The following is a 7408-nucleotide window of genomic DNA, read 5'->3' as shown; positions in this document are numbered from 1 at the left end:
AGTCTAGTCTGTCCTACACTTCTTGAATCTTGCGCAATGATGTTGTCAAGCCTGACACAGTGATATATAGTTCCGGTAAATCAGCATTTCCTTTTCAGTCTAATTCATCTCCCGAAAGCTGTTCTCTTTTCATCTTAACTCTAATTTAGGAGATTCTTGCGTCTAAACGTTTCTAAAATTATCCCTATCCAACCATAGTGTTTTTAAAGTGTTTTAATGATGTTTGGTATGTTGTTCTTAGTATTTTCCTTTGTGTTGTTTGTCGGTAGTTCTCGCGATTAGTTGATAACGTTCCGGAGCAGCTCGAAAGACATCAAGACCAAGATTTCGACAACACTGAGCAGCATTGGGAAAAAGGCAAGTGTCCTTGATCATATTGAACCTATGTTTTTAAATGTTTTGTTTTACAAAATTGCATGCAATGTCTGTCAATATGATGGGTAGTCACCTATGTTAGGGTTTTTCCCTAGATTTTCCCTTATCATCCCTTGGAACCTAGATGGTTTATGGTTAGGTATCCTTTGTGGGTAGATTGCTTAGCCATGCTTTTGGGATACTGGGAAGTGTCATAATGATAACTAATGAACATATGCGACAATAGTCGTTAATGTTTTAATGGTCTAGCAACATGGAACCTTAGGCCTTGAGCAAAGTAGTTTTGATGGTTGTCATAGTTATGACATTGGTTTAGTGTTTGCTCAAGTAACCTAAGTAAGGACCGGTTCGTGGAGCGACAACCCAAGAAGTAACGTACCAACCACGAGGCCGATATGGGTAAGGTGTGACATACTGATTAGAGTCTATCCAGTGTGCGTTGGGTCAGCACAAAAGGCGGCTTCTGGGTAGGAGCTGTTGCTTGCGTAAAGCCTGGCGGTGAAACCTAGTGGGCAGACATGCACTGGATTAGTCTCTGGTTAGTGGAAAGTGTCATAAAGTGATTCTTGGCGACACACCACTGGCGTGTGTTAAGTGTTTCGCGAACACGGCAACATGGAATTCACTGACTCGTGGGGAAAGCTGGACAACCTCTGCAGAGTGTAAAACTGTTATAACAGCCGTGCTCACGGATATGAGAGACTTGGATCCTCACATGATTAGTGGGTTGTGGTTATGGTTCTGGTACAGGGAGTACTAGATGGTTGTGGTTATGGTTCTGGTACAGGGAGTACTAGATAGTTGTGGTTATAATTCTGGTACAGGGAGTACTAGATGATTTTGGTTATAGTACAGGGAGTACTAGAAGGTTATGGTGTGCAAGGTGGGGAGCCTTGTATGCTGCGTGTTGGACTGTATGGGTTACATTCACTTAATAATTGCTTAATGCTTTTGAGTCCAAATATGTTTTCATTACTCGCATTTACGCAAAAATACCATTTGTTAGCCTATCCTAGATATAAGCCTGCATATCATTATTTTTCCCCCACTTGCTGAGTACTCTATGTGCTCACACTTGCTATTTTCCCTACACCATGCGATATGTATGCTGCTGCTCAGTGAGTGAAGATGTTGAAGACTATCAAGACGAGGTTGTGACGTTCTAGGCGCGTGTCTCCCGGTCAGTTGCCTGCAGTGTTGTTGGGCACCAGTGCTTCTGTTCCGCTGCAGATATCTTCATAGAAGACAATATATGTCAATTGCTGTAAGAGTTTAACGTTTATTTAATAAAAGTATTGCTTTTGTTATTTCACCTGTGACGTCCTTATGTGTGTTGAACATCCTGGGCACACATAAGCCGCATCTGGTTTTGGCCGTTAAAACCGGGTGTGACACTTGTGCACCCACGACGAGGAGTACTGGCTCACCAAGGCGCCCCTTGTCTTCGACATCTACGTCGAAGAGTACTCACCGTACCGTGTCATGCGGCAGTTTGGCCGTCACCAGGCATTCCCGCTCGTCCCCATCCGTACTGTCCCCTTGCAAGTCCACAGGTACATTTACAAAATTATAGTTTGAGCAACCTTCATTTCAGTTTGACTTACATTTACCGTGGTTTCAATGCAGGTACATGCAGAAAGGCCAGCCAGCTGGCAACCTTTGGGCGGACCGCTTGGCCCCTTATGTGGCAACATGGGCCGAAGCGCTATAGGACGTCGTTGATGAGGTGCGTCCCCACACCGAGGGGAACTTCAGGGAGTACCTACGGTGGTATGTACCACGTACGCGGACCCGTGTCACCTACACCCCTGAGGATGTCCGGGCCCACGTCGCATCGACAACGGAGACATACCTGGTGCATTGGGACGAGGATGCCGCTTTAGCAGTAAGTAACTTTTGAAGTCCGTGCTCCATATTGAATGAACATAACCGTATACTTTAATTGTTCACTTTTGTTCGTATCTGCAGGCAGATATCATTTATGACGTAAATAGGGATGTAGCTGCTGCCATGGACCGCGTCTGGCAAGGGCATCACCTAAGTGCATCGGATGTTGCGAGCTTCATTAGACGGGTTTTCGACAAGACAACACGCGCCTTGAAGCTCACCTCTTGCCGATCTACCACTGATGTAGCAGGGCTGCCTCCCAGGACGAGTGGTGTACACGGCCGAGTCGTCTCGGCCGTCAGACGTGCACCGACGTTCTTCAGTGTCGGCACCCACACGACCCCTTCTATCATGTCTTGGAGGGTCCGAGCAACATGGTACGAATTATACTTTTGAATAATATTGACCAATATCCATTACTTATTGTTATTAAACATTCATTAGGTCCGTCTGCACAAGTCTCGACGCAGCCTCGCAGATTGAGCCCTGTGCGTCCACAGTCAGGTACTACAGGAATCCTTCTTCCTAATTTCTAATACTTTCAGCAAAATAAGTTAGTACTGTGCTCAGGTTACTTCGGTGACGAGGCCGGTCCGTCTTCGGCGGCCCCACGCCCTACCCCCCCCCCCCCGCAACGTACTACGGCACGTCAGCGTGGCCTTCTTCTGCTGCACCGTCGTACCACGCAGGTACAATTATACATTTTTTACTACTACTTCCAATACCATATTGTTCGTATCTAACGTTATTATTTGTTCACAGGCCCCTCCAGCCAGTACACATGGACGTCTGCCGAGCCTTCACAGTCCTCCTACCCTAGTCAGGAGGATGAGGCTGGCCCTGACACTGCATACGACATCGTCCGTGACTTCTTCGGGGGCACACCTGACTACGACGTCCTTCAGCGGTCCCAGGTTTCCAGTGCACCGCTTCAGACACAGCCCACGCACGACAAGCCCTCGACACCGGTGGTCCCTACTAGGCCTACCAGGCACGTCGGCCCACCCGACCCCCTCACCTACTCCAGGGGTCACGTGAGGGTTAACCAGCGGCATCGGGACCACGATGGGGCGCATGGGTGACGGCAACGAGGGAGGCATGAGTAGCATTTTACATTTTATGTAACTAACATATGCATATTCGCTTTGTGATGTACTCCTATGTATCAAGACACGTTCACTTTGTATGGTCGACTTAGCATTTCGTAAATGCATTTCATATTCAGACATGTTCAATGAAGAAGTGACCACAGCACTAAACTTTAACTATGACTTGACAACACATGCCTCTTGCCGCAGGCTTTAAACAAGATGTGACAACACTACCCAGCTTTTTCAAATCAGTAAATGACAACACGGGTACCAATAAACGTGGAATCTCTGACCATGGGCAATGACAAAACTTTCCCATTCTTCAAGATGGAATCCGATGCTCCTCCCACCAGCTACGCCCATGCCCTCACTCCTTTCTTCAAGAGCGAATCCAATGCTCCTGCCTCCCCTAACTATAAATAGCCGAACCTCCTTACGGTGAAGCATCGCTCATTTCTCATATCTCTCAAGTGCAATGTCTTCCTCAGCTCCATCGAGCCCACCACAGAAACATTGGGGGACTACCATACCTGAAGGTCTCGAACCACCAATGTGCTTCTGTAGTGACCTTTGTAAGCTCCGCGAGTCGCAGGATATCTCATACACCTATGGACTGCGCTTCTTCATGTGTGCCAACTACGAGTATGACAAGCCTCGCCATGCAACAACTGGTTATCGACCGGTACGGTAACAGATATCCGCCTCATCTCTTCCGATTACGCACCCTCTTTTACTAACCGCTCTTCTTGTTCTATTTGTTCAGTCCCCTCCACCGCTATGTGATTTTATTCAGTGGCTCGACAATGAGCAAAATGACTCACAGAAGCTGTGGGTCGACATGAACATGAGGTGGAGAAGGGAAGCCTACGCACATCGGGAGTACGAACTTCGTCTCAAGCGGGAGGAAGAAGAGCGTGCGAGGAAGGCGGCGCACGACCGTACCATGGCTCAGGCTCGAGAGGCTGAGAGGGAAAGGAAGCGGGAGAGAGTCCGCCGTGCTAAGGCGGCAGGTCCCGATGCCCTCCGAAAGGAAAGTATCCTAGATGCACGCAGTAGAGAGTACCTAATGTAACCCGACATACTTTCCCTCCCTAAGGCATGTTATGATTAGGATTGGCGCACTAATAAGTAGGTCTTAGTGCGAACCGTACATGCCACCTTTGTTTCCTCATCGTATCATCGCGGTTACAGTGTATTGTAATATTTTCACCACGTGTTTAATACTATGTTTGTCCTCGTTCGCACCTCATACCCACGTAAAATGCTGCAACTACTAATTACTGATTTTTTTCTCTTGTTATTACATAACCTACTCCAAATTTAATTTCTTAATTTCCTTACACCCCTTTCTTTTTTATTTCTTTAATTACATAAATAATACATTTTTAGAGGATAAAATAGAAAAAAAATTAATTTTACAGGAAAAAATGCCCCTAACCGCCCTCTGAGACGGCGGCTAGGGGCTAACCGCCCCCTCAGGCCTAGCCCCTCTTGCCGCCCTCTGAGGGGGCGGTTACCGCCCCTCAGGGGGCGGTTAGCACCCATAGCCGCCCTCTCAGAGGGCTGCGGGCGGCTAGTTTTACAAATATTTTCACTAGAAATCTATTTATTTAAATTTTAACTAAAAAATATAAAAATAAAAAAAACTCGACAGACAACTACGTGTACAAGAGAAAAAGAAGGCCCAGTCTAGGCCCAAAAAGAAGCGTGGGCTTAAAAATCTATTTGGGCCATCTATGGCACCAAGCCCGTTTTCTTCCCACGATTCTGTTACATTTGTAGCCATTAATCCAGATCCAACATGTCTAATCAGAAGATACAACGTACCATGAACGAGATAATCTAGTTTGATGGATGAAAAAGGGAGCATGTATTTTGTCTCCATTTTCAAAGGCAACAAGGTCCTGTCAGCTGCCACACGTCTGTGGCAGCACCGAGTGTCTGACCCTTGTTAACTGACATTTCATTTGTCAATAAGTATTTGTCAAATTGTTTGATAAAAACCCTTAACAGTGTCACCAATAGGTGTGATAGGATAAAAGGTGAGGGGGTGACAGAGGACATCTTTGGCTTCCCAAATAGTCTGAGGCATGGGAATTAGGAGAGCAAGCGCCTAAGGCTATAGTCTAACTAGGGCCCAAAGCTTATCTATAAAAATCCTAAAAAAAGCTAGGGTCCCCGGCGACCACTTAAAATGTGTCGCGTTAATACTACAGTGCCTGCGAGCGAGATTATAAAGAATATGCTAGATAAGCATATTCAATTAATCAAGGCTCCGTCCCTGATCCTGTACAAAGCCACTCTTAATGCTAGGTTTTTAAACATTAATTAGATATTCACTTAAGTAAAAAGATGATATGGCAATCAATTTAAAGAGGAAATAGAAGGAGCTTGTTTCTTACATAAGAAACTAGTTTTTTTCAATCCTAGATGATTGTGAGATAATAAATTGTTTTGAGAGACCTCAAGCAATAAGCAACACATGCATACATTAAAAGTTTATTTCTTAATATCAATTTCTTACTCTCTCCTCTTAGACATCATTTAAAAAACAAAGTATTACGAGTGACATAACACCCTTCGTGTCATTAAAAGACAATGCTATAAATAACTTCTACAACTCGTAATATTAGTACTGGCCTATAACAAATACAGTACAGGAGATATTTGACTTTGTTTTACATTGTTTCAGATTGCCTCTTGCTCAAGAGATGACATTCTTCTCTCTCTTTGTTAAGATCCCTCGCCATCGTCAGAAATTATATTGGTGACTGTTACAGACAGTTGACATAACCCGTTTGCACTGCCATGACAAAGTAATGGCTAGGGATGATAATTTATCTCGATTATCCATTATCCGTGGGTAAATATCTAAATAGAGTAAGATATGTGTAGCATTTAATACCCACATGTATGTTTGTGGGCAGAAAATACTACCCGACGGATATGGGTACATACCTACGAATCCTGTATACCCGCCCCGTCCCGTCGCCCTGTAGGTAAACAGGTATACCCGCGGGTGTGTTAGACCCGTCCAAATTAAACCCGGCTTAATCGATAATTAAGTCAATTAAAGCAGGAGTAATTCTGACAGTCTCGATACATGCTCAACAAAATCCAAAATCACAGCATATACCGTTTACAACATAGCTTCATCACAGGATATGAACAGAGTATAAAAGCTTTAACTTTTATTACAGACCTTGTTACAAGTTTCAGTTTCTACTTAGATCAGAGTTTCCATACGCAGCGGAAATATATTAATAAAATAAAAGGCCAGTGGCACCACTAGGACTAACCCAGACATTAGATCTCTACTCCTAGCCATCTCCAGCATCATCGGGATAAAAGTATTCGTAAACCAGTTCGTCGTTACCTGTATCAACTTAAATGCAGTAGCCTGAGTACAAATGTACTCGCAAGACTTACATAATATGGGTATATACTATCTCGACTCCAAGGATAATACATTTAGTTGAATAGCAATGAATAGCCATAAAGTTAAGTTGACTCAACGGAAAAGCAATTTAACCAATATAATGACATGAATGACTAGCATCAACCGAAAATAAACATAATCTTCAGTAAAGTAAACTTGCTCAACTTAAATACGTATCTGCACATGCTTCTCCCAGAAGTCAACATATTTTCCGTTCCTTTTCCCGAATTGATCAAAACTTTACGACTGATGCGGATTAAACTTAAGCATACTCATGACAGAGAGTGCGATGATTCGAATTGTTCTTATACCCTGCAGGGGTACATCTTTACCCACACAACTCGAGTCCATCCTCTTGGCACCCGAGATCATATTTCTCATTTCCAAAACTACCCACTTGCACTTGCCCCTATGACACCGTGGTTACCGTGAGCAAGTCCTGACCATGCTTCAGCTCCCCGACACCTTTTTCTCTTACGTGTCGTAGGGACGTAAGGCAAGCTTCAGCACGGCATACGATAATCAGCTTATCTTACCATTAGATTGACATGTGAGTACAAAAAGTGCTTAAGACAACGACACAAACGATCGGTACTTAAATGATACAAACAGTCTA

General features: G+C 44.4%; 1 long non-coding RNA gene across 1 annotated transcript; it reads left to right on the top strand.

Moving 5' to 3' along the window:
• The first annotated feature begins 2571 nt into the window (after positions 1-2571).
• On the top strand, positions 2572-2889 carry LOC133897123 (uncharacterized). Its single transcript, XR_009905863.1, has 3 exons — positions 2572-2639; positions 2707-2766; positions 2833-2889. It is a non-coding gene; the product is annotated as an uncharacterized LOC133897123 (long non-coding RNA).
• Positions 2890-7408: the final 4519 nt, after the last annotated feature.

This window comes from Phragmites australis, chromosome 17 (genome assembly GCF_958298935.1).
Source record: "Phragmites australis chromosome 17, lpPhrAust1.1, whole genome shotgun sequence".
NCBI classification, from domain to species: domain Eukaryota; kingdom Viridiplantae; phylum Streptophyta; class Magnoliopsida; order Poales; family Poaceae; genus Phragmites; species Phragmites australis.
This window is presented reverse-complemented; position numbering and strand designations above follow the sequence as displayed.